General features: G+C 47.3%; 1 long non-coding RNA gene across 1 annotated transcript in view; it reads left to right on the forward strand.

Moving 5' to 3' along the window:
• LOC108384299 (uncharacterized) overlaps nucleotides 1-13,148 on the forward strand; it is a 175,293-nt gene that overhangs the window by 949 nt on the left and 161,196 nt on the right. The gene's annotated exons all lie outside the window — the stretch shown is intronic.

Here is a 13,148-nt window from a genome sequence, read left to right on the forward strand (position 1 = left end):
TAAAAGTAAATGTATGTCAAAATACTTAGTAATTTCACTTACCAGTTGGGTGGACTTGGACAGGTTATTTGATTTCTCTAAAGCTGCTTACTCATCTGTGAAATGAAAATGAAAATGTTAATAACATCTGTTTCCATAAATTCTTTCCCAGTCTACTCATTTTCCATCTTTCCTAGTTTTTGTTAGTGGTACCTGGTGAATGGTGCTCAGCGCAAAACCTTGTAGTTAACCGTTGGTAGTTATTTGCCCTTTCCTCCCACTAGGTCGTCTTTATTCTACTTAGAAAATACATGTTGAATGCTACCACATTTCCCCACCATCTCTAGCCTCATGTTTGGACTCCCAAGTGTCCACTCTTGTTCCTCTAGGATTCCATTTCCATATGGCCATCAAACCAATCTGTTCACATCTTCTAGCAGCTTCTCATTATGTGATTAGAGTGAAATATAAATGTCTTTCCATGTCCTGTCTGGTCCCAAGTTACATTTCAACTTTATATCCTGCCATTCTATACGTGCTTTGCTCTAGCTACCATGGTCTCTTTTTATCTCTCTAATACATCAACCTCATTTCCATTTCAGCAGGGTCTCTGCACTTTCTGTTCTTTCTGCCTGGCACCCTTTTCCCCAGGGATTTACCCCTGGCTGGCTCAGTCCCATTGTCCATGTCTCTGCTCAGGAGTTACCTCACCAAGATCTCTGAACACCATTCCTGAAACTGTCTCCTCCCTCCAGCCCTCCTTGCCCTCTTCTCTGATTTGTTTTCTTCATAGTTCTCATCACACTCTTGAAATATTTTTTGTTTCCCTGTTTAGGCTCTGCCTCTGCCTCTAGAGTATAAGCTCCATGAAAGTAGGGGCTTTGTCTGACTTTCCTAGAACAGTGTCTGCTAATACATTTTTGTTGAATTGTTGAATGGATAGTTTTGTAAATTACATGAGAAAAAGAATGCATTTAGTACATTGGGAAGATAGATAAGCACCCCATTAATTTTAGTGTAATTAAGATCAGTATTGATTGTAATATGCTCTACAATACAAGGGGAGGTATATTTTTGCTGAACTGCTTGAACCATGCCTTTTTTTTTTTTTTTTCGCTGTGAGTCCCCAGGCCATCTGCTGCAGTCTTTCTTTCATGTCAGAGTTTAATCATTTTTCCCACATTTGGTCTGGACCCCCCTGCCCAGCCCAGATGGAGGGTTTGGAGTGCCCTGTCTCATTCTCAGTAGTGGGTCCCTGGGCTTGAGTGGGAGGTCTTGCCTTCATTCTTCTTTGCAGCTGATGCCCCTGCTGCTTCTCTTTCTGTTTAGCCCATTGTGCATTCTCCACAAACAGCTGGCATGACCTTCCTTTACTTCATATCGGAGCATGTGCTACCTCCCATCTAACCTTAAAATCCTGAGGATAAAATCTCATACTCTGTTCATGGTCTGCAAGTTTCTAAATAATGGCTTCCCAGTGGCAGCTTCTCTTTCTGGGTCATACACAGGTTCATTACTACCTTGAGACCTTTCACCTGCAGTTCTCTGGTGCCCCTAGATCGTCATGAGCCTGTGTCCTCATTAAAACAGGCTCTTCCTGACCACCCCTCTGAGCAGCCTTACCTGGTCCTCACTCTTGCTGACCATGTGTCTGGTACTATTCCAAGTGCTTACATTAACCCGTTTAATTCTCACCACAGCCTTGTCATGTGGAGGCTGTTATTCTTCCTGTTTTACAGATGAAGGTGTGGTGGCACGGAGACATGCTCTAGGCTGAACAATGTGTAGTGAAGCTGGGGTTTTAAATTTAGGAAGCAGCCTGGCTTCTGCTCTTTTGTGTATCCCATTAGTGTTTTCCTGTTGACTAATGTTTCCTTCTATTAAAATTATCCTGTTTATTTGTATGCTTATATCTTGTCTCCTCATTAGAACATAAACCTCACGAGAGGTGAATCTTACATGTCTTGTTCACTGTTGTATCTCCAGCTATTAGGATTAACACATGGTTGGTGTTTGGAAAATGTTTTTTGGGTGAACAGGTGATCTCTGAGAACAGTTGCAGGTATGGCCAGTCCCTCTTCCAGTTGCACAAACTACATCTCCTTGTGTGTCTTCTGAGAACCACCACAGACATTATCACCCCATTTTACAGATAAAACCAAGCTGCAGTGAGGAGGCATGTTCGCCTAGTCAGCAAGCTGGTAAAGGTGCAATTGGAATGGGAAGCTGGGGTGCTTGAAACCAAAGCTGGCACTCAGACACAATTTCAAAATCCATAAAAACTCTGAAAACCAAAAGCTTTTCCATAAGTTGGGGCAAACAATAGCAAACCTGATGTGAATTGATGTGAGGTTATTTATAGTCTTTATTTTCTCCCACGTAGTATGAATATTTACACATTTTGCTATGGAAAAGTCAAAGGGTTTATAGAATACCACCCTAGAGCTCACTGAGGATATTATATAACATATGGCAGAACTACTGTCAAACTTTTCTAAAATCCAGAGAATTCTGTTATCAAACACATCAAGTCCCAGGGTTTCAGATGAGGAACTGTGGACTTGTACCATGCTTTTCTGTTTCAGTGATGCAGAGATCGTTAGCCCCATTTTACAGATGAGAAAGACTGAGGGTAGAGGCAATGGTGCCCCGGGCAGACTCGCTGGCACTGCAGCATTTTATCAACCTGTTGGAAGGTGTGCCAGTAGGAAGGTAAGCCTCTGAGTTATCAGCCCACCCCAACTGTCCCAAGAGCCTTGTCGCCCCAGCAAATGTTTAAAAATAGAGAACCTGGCAGGATTAAAGCCCCAAAGGATGCTTCAAGTCCCCCGGAAGAAAGGGAGGCTTGCTGTACATTCTGATGGTTGGCATTCAAATTTATTTTTTTATCTCAGCTGGATGTACACTCACCCATCACAGGATCAGTTCTCAGAATAGAGAGATACCTGTTGAATTATCCACTCCACTTCCTGCCTCATGTGGGCATCTCTCCAAGTGCTGAGCCATGCACTTTTCTGCCATGGCCTGAGATATATCAGGATTTGCAGCCCTGGTGACAGTAGACAAAATAGACTCCTATTTCCTTTGGAGCTATTTAGCTAGTTTAGAGAGGGCTTCACTGTTTCAGTGGGATGAGCAATAACCAGGCCTCTCCTTGGCCTCTTCTGTCTGCACTGTACTTTGAGTGGTGTCCTGGGGACAAAGGTAAATGTTGATTTGGGCTTGGTCTGGCTCTCTAGTCATGGGCTAATAGGTGCCCTTCCCTGAATGTCAGGTCTAACTTTCTTCAGTACATGTGTTGTTCTCTGTGCCACATGCCCTGGCTCCTGCTGTTCTTAGGACTGGGAACTATGCCTGGCAAGTGTCTTGAGAGCCTTGTTGGGGGCCAGGTGACTGCAAGTGGTATTTAAGGGGGTCTCATGAGGCAGTATGGCATCAGGGCAATCCAAGCAGACATCCGTGGAGACAGACCGCCTGAATTTGGATCCTAGGTTAGCACTAGCCATGCGACCTTGGGTAAGCCACGTGACTGTCTGAGCCTTGGCTTTCTCATCTGTAAACTGGACAGAATCAGAGGGAGTAGGTAGTGAGAATTAAGTCAGATAAAATGTAAAGTGTTTAAAGCTGTGCCTGGCATGCAGTAAACCTTTAATTCTTGCCAGTTGGATTAGCATGGTCACCTGTGAAGACTCTGACCAGGGACAAGATATTACATTTCAAAAGCAATTACTGGTCACTTGGGGGAATCCAGGCCCTGAGTTCCTCTCTCAGAGTTCAGAGAGAGAGACTCAGTCATGCTCTCAAGTACACCAAAGTCTAATGGGAAAATAGGTGTGGTTGACCAGGGCTACAATATCCATTGAGTGCTTAATGAAATATCGAGTCTACATTATAAAGCAGATTTCACATAAAAGTCCAGATTTTTGACTTCTGTTAAGATCTAGCCACACTGGTTAGCTTTCTCACATGTTGATCAGCTGGTGCTGAATGGGTGCTGTCCCCTAGGCCAGAGCTTTCTGCTTTTCCACAGTCCCCACTCTTCCCTATTGCATCATAACTGACCTTCATGTTCACGTATGTTTGCTGCCTTGTCCTCTGGAAATTTGTAGATAAATGACCATGTAATGCTATGAGGGCTGCGAGAACACAGGAATAATAACTCAACCCTGGGCAGTCAGATAAAGCTTCCCAAGGGACATGAAGCCACAGCTGCTTCTCTGTAAAACCTGTGGATGCTGCTGTATGGACATGAACAGAGGACACAAAGCCCTCTGAGCTGATTGGGTCTCTTCCATAAAGCAACCAAGGCTTAGAGGCTTGTGTGAGGCCATATAGCCAGCTGATAGCACAATTAGGGCTAGAACCAGGACTGTCAATCAGAAATAGCTGTGGGCCTCAGGGGTCCACATTTTGTACTTTGGAATCTTGAACTTGAGTTTTTCTCTGCCGCCTACTTGCAAAAATGACCCTGGGTAAGTCATTCCACCTCCTTAAATCTCAGTTTCCTCATCTGTGAAGTAGAGTTAAGGATTCGGACCTAAAGGGAGTGCTCTGAGTCCAAATAATGAGAAAACAGGGAGACATTCATAAGCTCAAAGGACTCTAGACACGAGGGTCATTAGGATTGTTGAAAAATAGCCACCTTCTCTCAGCAGATTTGGCACCATTTGTTCAACATGCACCTTGGAGTGGACCTGTCCCGCTATCTGCTTTTGCCAGTGCCTTGCATGCAGGGTCTTTTTCTAGGCTTGGATGCAGGAAGGGAATGTTTTGGAATTCTCTGGCCTTGGCTGTGAACAGGACCCTGGGTGCAGAGCCCAAAGGCTCCCCTTTTCCAGGAGTCTCCAAGGTCAGAGGAGATGCTGAGACAGAGATGGGAAAGAAGCAGAATTTCCTGGGAAAAAACAGGAGAAAGGTCAATAATTCCTTTATTTTCTTTAAGACATTTACCACTGCATATCAGGGATTTTACCTTTAAGTCCCTGTACAGTGGGTGGGATTATTGAGATGACAGAGCGCTGTAGTTGACTGCCTCAATGTGTGTGTGTGTGTGTGTGTGTGTGTGTCCAACTGTCCTGAGTTCAAATGTTGGCTTTCCTTTTTATTAGTCGAGTGTCTCTTTAGGAAAAATTTCAAACTTCGCCAAACCTCAGAGTCCTCATCACAAAATGGGCTTCTTGAAAGTACCTATTTTATAGGGCTTTGTGGGAATGAGATGATACGGCAAAGGGTTTAGCATAGTGAGAAGCTCAATAAATGACAGCTGTTACTATTATTGGAAATAGTAACAGTAACCACACATCTTGTTTGTACAGCAGTTTACTGTTTGTGAACTAGTTGTACCTTTCTTATCCCATTTGATCTTCACAGTAACTCTTTGAGGAGGTCAGGGCAGGGATTATGACCTCATTGTACAGATGAAGAAAATTGAAGCTGAGAGGGCACCAGTCTGTTCAAGGTCACACAGCCTGTGAATGGCAGAGCCAAGTTCAAGTCTTGTTAGATGAGGGATGAGCAGTGTCATTCACACGGCCAGGCCAGACAGCCTGAAATTCAGCTGGGCTGCCCCTTGGGCACTCCAGTTCTCCCAAAGACCCCTTTTATAGAGAAAGAACCTGGAGTGTTGCTTCCAACCCTCATTGCACCTATTTATTCGCTGAGCCTGTATCACCTCCAGGGGCAAAGAAATTTATCCTTTTCTGTGGTGTCAGAGCGACTTCCTTGCATTTGTCCTAAAACGTCTTCTAAGGGTTTCCCAGCAGCCCCCACCCGCCTGATCCCGGTATACCGGAAAGTCCATGTGTTCTGAGTTCTGGCCACACGATGGCGCTGCTCCCCAAAGCGTGAAAAGTCCTGACCATTGCATCAAATATCAATTAAACACCTACTGTGTGCAAATCAAAGTCGTTGCTGAGGAGAGGACTTAAGTTATTTAATATTATGTTAAGGTATATAAGTAACAGCAATAACGCTGGTGCAGGTTTTCATAGTTTATTGAACAATTGACATAGATTACCTGGTTCCATTTGCTAAATAATCCTGATACATTAGATGAGGTGGGTCTTTCCAACCCCGTTTGAAGAGGAAATTGAGGCACAGAGAGGTGACAGGACCTGTGTACAGGCACAGCATAGAGTGGCACGTGGTGGGTACTTAGTGAAATAGGTGGTGGATTGCATGGGGTAGACCAGGCTTCTGCCTCCTCTGTACCAGTATTTGTCCATGAGGGCAGGGATGATCTCATTTTTTAATTTCTGTCCCTACTCCTAGTACAGTGCCTGGTCAAGGACTTCAGCAGACCTGTGAGGCAGGGAGAGGAGAGGCAAGGGGCCTCCTTGCAGGCTGCTCAGCCTCCTGAAGGAAGCTGTAGTGCCGAGTGGTGTGCCAGCTGCAGCTTCCAGGCCTGGAAGGCTCTCTGGGTGCACTCAGGCTGAGAGATGCAGCCTCTGGGTTGGAGTGGTGGAAGAGACTGCAAAGAGAGGTCACTGCCTTCACGAGGCATGGACGGGGCACGAGTGACTCACCATAATTTGGCCCCTGAAGGCCGCCAGGTGTCTGAGGGGTCAGGAATGACTCATTCATTCATTCACTCTTTTATTAATTCAACAAAGATTTTCTAAGTGTCTGATTCATGCTAAACACTAGAGATACAGAGATGAACAGCACAGCCCCTGTACTCCTGGAGCTTTCAGACCAGTGGGGGAGACAGGGTAAATAGTGAACAGTATAGTTTGGTTGGTAGAATGGGCTAGAGGTGCAGCTGGAAAGACAGCAGAGCAGCCAGAACGGGGCCTTGAAAGCTATCCTGAGGACAGTGAATTGTGTCTCACAGTCATCAGGGAATATTTCAAGACTTTTAATCAGGACCTGTGCCAAGCGCTGGGATCCAAAAGTTGAACATTGTGATGCTTCTCATTAAGGAGCTCAGAGTTTTGCAGAGACTATGGACTGGGAGAAGACTGTCACTCACATTTACTTAGAAACTGAGGCCTGGAGTGCTTAAGAAGTTGTCCAAGGTCATAGCATTAGTAATGATGGAGTCAGGACTTGTCTTTTTTGCTTTTTAATGGTCACCTTTGATAAAGCTAATTTGTTAATTTTATAGATGTTTCATGCATGTGGTACAACATTCAGAAGGTGCCAAGTGAGGTTGCTCTTGCTTTCATGCCCGCTTCCAGCCCTCCCTCCCCAGAGGTGGCCACTCTTACCAGTTTCTTGTGTTTTCTTGTAGAGATGGTCTATCCAGACTCAAGCACAAAAGGTTAGAAAAAACAAGTGCATGTTAATCATGAGCTTGGGTTTTGGGAAGAGCCTGCAGGGGAGTAAAATCTGGACTTTTTGTGAGCTTGAAGAGTGTTAATCTCTAAATTACGGTTTGAACAAGGGGCAGAAAATCTCAGAGGGGGCTTTAAGTGGGGGGCTGTGATGGTGCAGGGTTGACTCGGGGGGTAGTGTGGAGACAGGGAATGAGGACCAGTGGGGTGTGCAGAGAGGCTTGGTGGGGGCGAGAAGGGGAAGAGAGGCTGCAGAGGGGCGGCCACCACAGGCAGGCATTTGGCAGGGCTGGCAGTGCAATGAGAGGCGAGAGGTGGCCTGTGGGGCTGTGACAGACCCTGTCTGAGTCCTCATGCTGATTCCTTGAACACTTCTAGCCCAACACTTCTCAGGGCCACACACTGGAACTGAGCCGCTGGTCCTGGGCTGACCAAGGTCATGGACTCAGGTGTCCAGGAGGTCTGTCTGGCATGGCCAGCAGGGGGATTCTGGGCAAGTCATTTCCCTCTCCAGGCTTCAGTGCCAGTCAGTGATTCACAGAGGTTCATTGCCCTGTTCTCCACTGTAGGGGAAAAGGCAGGGTGGTGGGGAGTGGCATGGCTTGGGAGAGGCCCAGGCTGGAATGGCTGGGGTCTCGGGAATCCTTCTCCAGAGGTTTCCAGGCTGCATCTGAACGATGCAGTGTGCAGTGAACAAAGCTCCCCTGGATAGGGTGGGGAGCCTGTATACAGAGCTAATATGATAGGTTATCTCTAATACGTGTGTAGGACATATTATTTTGTTTGGCTGTTACCTCCTCCTGTTTTGTAACCAATTTTCAAAATAATGAGTAGGTTTCCTGGTATCCTCCTGTTTTTTCTGATGCTCAAATGGCCTCATCTCCAGCCCATGGGAGCCCCTTCAGGTTGGATGCTGAACCTTGTGACCCAGCCCCCATAGTCTTTGATGACTTCCTAGCCTTCTGGAAGAACAAGATGTTCCAGACTCATCTTGTACTTTCCCTTCCCAAGTCTTGGATCAGCCATTTCTCTAAGAAGCCCTGGTTTCCTTCCATGAGAAGTGCTATTTGGAGGCCACAGTCCTGGCTGGGAGTTGGAGGGAAGCAGCAGGCTCGGAGGGAAGAGCCCTCTGTTGGGGCAGCCGCTGAACTCTGGTGACCTTGAACAAGTTTCTCTACCTCCCCAGGGGAAGGGGGATTAGAGGACCAGCTGAATCCTTTCCAGACTTGTCTGAGGCCAAGAATAAGACATGGGAAATACTCATGCTGTGGGCCCCAGGGCTGCAATGGCACAGTGGAAGCCCATGAGCCTGGATTCAAGCCCCAGCTCTGCCACTGTGTCTGAATGACCCTGAGCATTGACCCTCTCTGAGACCGAGGGACCTCATCTGTGAGATGGGGATAAGAGTGGCCACCTCCCAGGACATTCATGAGGATTCTGTGAGGCAGCACTTGTAGATTTCTGATGCATCTTGCCTTGAGCAGGTGCTCAATGTATATGAGTTCTGTTTCTTCTCTTCTCAGTCATGTGATTTCAGCACCCCAGGAGGAGAGGACCAGATTACTGGGTGGTTTAGGAGAAGGGAAGAGAGTTGGCCAGGGAAGAGGAAGAAATGGGAAATAGAAATCCATGGACAAAGAAAGGGCAGGAGAGGTGAACTCAAAGTAGGGAAAACGATTTTAATTGTCAGATCTGTACAACAAAGAAAGGCTCTCTGTGCTTGGAGGGGCGCAGGTAGAGGCTGGCGGACCATATGTCAGAGAGATGGTTTTGTGAGGACTCTGCATTGGCCAGGACGTTGATTTATTCACTCAGCAAACTTTTGGAGATGGCTGTCCTCGTGTGGCCCTATAATGGGACGGGATGCCAAGGTAAATGGGACACCATCCCCGGTCCAGGGAGCTTCCAGTCCAGGGAATGAACTGATCTCTAAAGTCCTGTCTGCTCTGTGGTTCTGTGATTTCAAGCATCCAAGCCTCGGAGGGAGTTGGCTCGGGATTTGCAGTGAGCACCCTTTGGTATCGATCCACTGGAGCTGAAGCTGGCTGGGGAGCGGCAGGAGGAGGACGCTGCAGTGTCATTAGTGCGGAGGACGCGCTGTGATCTGTCAGTGTCACCCTGGCCGCAGCTGGTGGGGGAGCCCTCCTGGCTTTCCCAGCAGCCGCTGAGCACACAGCTTGTGCAGCACCCTCCCCAGCCCCTCCATCTGTCCCATAGGAGGGAGGACGTGGGTGTTTACTCTTTCTGTTTCTCCTGGCGTGAGCCCTCTGCCCCAGTCACACTGATCTATTCAGTGTTGTCCAAATAGTTGGATGATCCTACCTCTGTGCCTTCAGTTACCAGAGTTCCTTCCCAGCTGTGGTTACTGTAGGTACACCCAGTCATACTTCCATTGTCCTACCATCCATTTTCCCATTTATCCAACCAACTGTCCGTACAATCATCCATCTAGACGCACATCCATCCACTCACTCTCCATCCATTCAACTTTGCAATTCAGACCAGTTCAATTCAGCTTAAGTCAGTTCAGTTTAATTCAATTCACTTTCAGTTCCTAAGATTACTAGGCCTACCATGTGCCAAGCAAGTGGTAAATGAGTTATGTCTCTGCTGTCAAGGAGCACGTGGGAAGAATTCTCCTCAGCCTTCGTGGCCAGCTTTGAGTCTCACCTTTGTTAACCGTTTGCCAGTCCCTTCAGCAGAAGCCGGTGACTCTAGAGGACTGTTTTGTGGAAGAACGTCTAGCCTGGTTTTCACAGCCTCCCTAGGACTGAGCTCAGACTACAGGAGTGGCACAGTGTGAGAAGGAGGGGAACGTGGGACCAGGGGCCAGGATTTCGGCTTCATGGATGGAGGACCTCCATTCAGCTGAGAGCGCTCTGGCGGGCTGAGTGGGTGTGTCCTGGGGGATGAAGGTAAAGAAAGGGGGTGAGGAGGCCACTGTTGAGGAAGTGGCTTATATGGGGGTGAAGACAGGAGCTCTGGAGCCAATAGACTGCTTCACTTACTGTCCCCTCTCCACCACATTCCTGTGGTGTGATCTTGGGCACAGATCTTAATCTCTCTGAACCTCATTTTCTCCTTTGTAAAATGGGGATAATAATAGGATCTATCTCATGATGTTGCTGTTAGCATTAAAATGGAAAGTATTTAAATTAATGCCCAGCACGAAGGGAAAGCTTCTAGCTATTACTACTTTTCATTGAGTACCAGGTACACCCAGACACCGTGCTAGGTGCCTCCACAGTCAGTGTCTCCTTGCAGCATCCCAGCCGCTAATCCTGAGGGATTATTAGGCCCATTTTGTGAGAGGAAACGAAGGCTCAGGGAGGCTGTCTCCTGATTGCATCACACAGCTGGGGGGCGGGGAGCTGGGCTTCAGATCGGGCCTTCCTAGCTCTCCTGCCCTGCTTCCTGCCTGCCCTTTTCTGCTGCCAGTCAGGTGCTGAGTTCTCTGACGTAGAAGGATTCTAAGCTTTCCACCTCAGTTTCTATCTGGGATGCTCTTTTGGCTTTCTCTACTTTTGGCCTTGAATTATTAAGTATTGCTTCATATATGTTTTCTCTCTTCTCCAGAGAGCACGAACTGAGAAAAAATGTTTTCTTCTCTTCAGCAACTGAAGTGTTGACTTAGACAATGAAAGCTACAGAATTTATGTTTCCCTTTTTGCCTTGCTTGCCAGGAAACATGTACTTTTTGTCATATTGTTTCCTTCTCTTTTCTATGGTTTTGGTTTTCTACTTTTAATATCCTTTTTATTTCTATATTTTTTACTGTATGCTGTTCTATTCATAGAAGGAGTTGTATAAATAAAGGTTAATTGAAGGGTCAAGGGCAGATTTCATATCATGAGTAAATAGTTCAAATAAAACTGTGAGCTTCAGGAAAGGGATTACCTTGTGAGACAAGAAAATAGTTATTGTTTTAAGCTACTAAGTTATATCTTTCCCCTACACAGTGTCTAGCCCAGGCTCTGGCTTAGTGAATTTTGCATGTAAACTGCAGTCATGTCTGGGTCAGAGGCTGTCTTTGCACTTAGAATAAAATCCAAAGGCCTGCCTAGAGAGGACCTACCCCTGCCCACCTCCTCAGCTCATCCTGTGTCACTTGTCCCTTGCTCACCAGGGATAACCATGTGGGACATCTTTTAGGTTTCCTCAAAGGCCAAATTCTTTCCTCCTCAGGAAAAGAAGCTTTGCACATGCTGTTTCCTCTGGCTGGAACCATCCCCTCTCTCCTATCCCCTGGTTTTGCCTGATCCTTCAAATTTCAGCTGAAAGTCAACTTTTCATAGAGGACTCCCCTGACTGCTCTATCTACAGCGGCTGTGGTAGCTAGTGTTGGGGGAGATCGTTGAGAGGATGTGATCACTGGTTGACCCTCAAGCTGGACCCAGGCAACTGGAGTCTGCTCACCCCTCCCCTGTCATGGGAATGTGTGTTCTGCTTGCTTTCCCCATCCCAGGAGCTGCCCTAAGGATGCAGCCTTAGGTTGTGATGTGGTGGTGAGCCACCTGGACTATATATGTGGCTGAACCCAGATACGTCCTCTACCTAAATTTAACATTTGGTGGCGGGATGTGGAGATTTGCTGTCCTGTAGCCCCACCCAAGACAAGACTTATAAGTCCCTTTGCTTATTAAACCTGCCACCTACCAACCTGGAGTGGCCTGCTGCTTTCTGAAGTCTCTCCCTGCCCTCCACTTACAGGGGTCAGTTTCACATTATACCTGGGAAGCTCCTAAGGAGCTTACAGACCAACAACTAGCCTTCAAAGATGGTGTCTGATGGCCCCTCACCTCTAACGTGCATGCCGCTACTCCCATTGGGAGGTGGTTGTGATACCTTCTCCCCTGGAACTGGCCTTGTGTCTTGCTTTGACCAGTAGAATATGGTGAAGGTGACTTGCTGAGACTTGTGAGGCTAGGCCTTCACCTGACTGGTCACTTCCAGTTTTTGCCACTTGGAACCCAACTGCTGTGCTGTGAGACCTCCAAGACGCAGAGAGAGGCCCCAGGGGCAGATGTGACAGGTTTAGGTAAAAATTCAGCTGAGCTCCCAGTCGACATTTAGCCTCGACTACAGCATGTGCGTGAGTCGGTTGGGTTGTTCAAGCCCAGTCAAGCCAAGATGACTGTAGCCCCAGCCATTATCATGTGCAGCAGAAGAACTGCCCGGCTGAGCCCATAGAATTGCGGGACAAGAAAATAGTTATTGTTGTTTTAAGCTACTAAGTTTCAGATAACCAAAGAAGAGGTCAACCTCTGCTATTTTGAAAAAATCATTGCCCAAATGTAATTACTTCATAGCACTCTTGAAAATTTGTGATTATGTAATTGGTTGATTCTAAACTTGCTAGTTTTCCCTCGTGTTCTCTGCAGCGTGAGTTACAGGAGGGTGGGACCATGTCTGTCTTGATTGCCGCTGTGCCCAGCATGGAGCGCTGACAGGCCCAGACGCAGACCAGTGGCATGTTACAAGCCGAACGAATGAGAGGCATCAGAGGGTCCTGTGGTGAGTGCCCCGCAGAGCCAGGCTGGGGCAGCACCGGGAAGGAAGTGGGTTCAGTCCACACCTCAGCTCCCAAGGGCTTCACAACTCAGAACCGTGAAGCCTCTCCTGTGCTACCTTTGTACCTCGGACTGCCAGGCCCCTGCCAGGAAGAACTGCCCCTCGCTTCTTGCCCTTCTGTGCCCTGGGCAGCCTTTTCTTAAGGCACCTGTGACTCTGAATGTGTGTGTGTGAGTCTGATGGAGGCAGGACAGAGTGGTGGGTATGAATGAGGACTTGGGGCCCCGAGACCCTGCCATCTAAATGCCAGCTCTGCTGCCTTCTGAGTGCACCCTGGTGGCACGGCTGCATTTCCTGAGTGTACCCGTATATAGGAAGTGCTTT

The sequence above is a fragment of the Manis javanica genome, chromosome 10, assembly GCF_040802235.1.
Source record: "Manis javanica isolate MJ-LG chromosome 10, MJ_LKY, whole genome shotgun sequence".
Classification (NCBI taxonomy): Eukaryota; Metazoa; Chordata; class Mammalia; order Pholidota; family Manidae; genus Manis; species Manis javanica.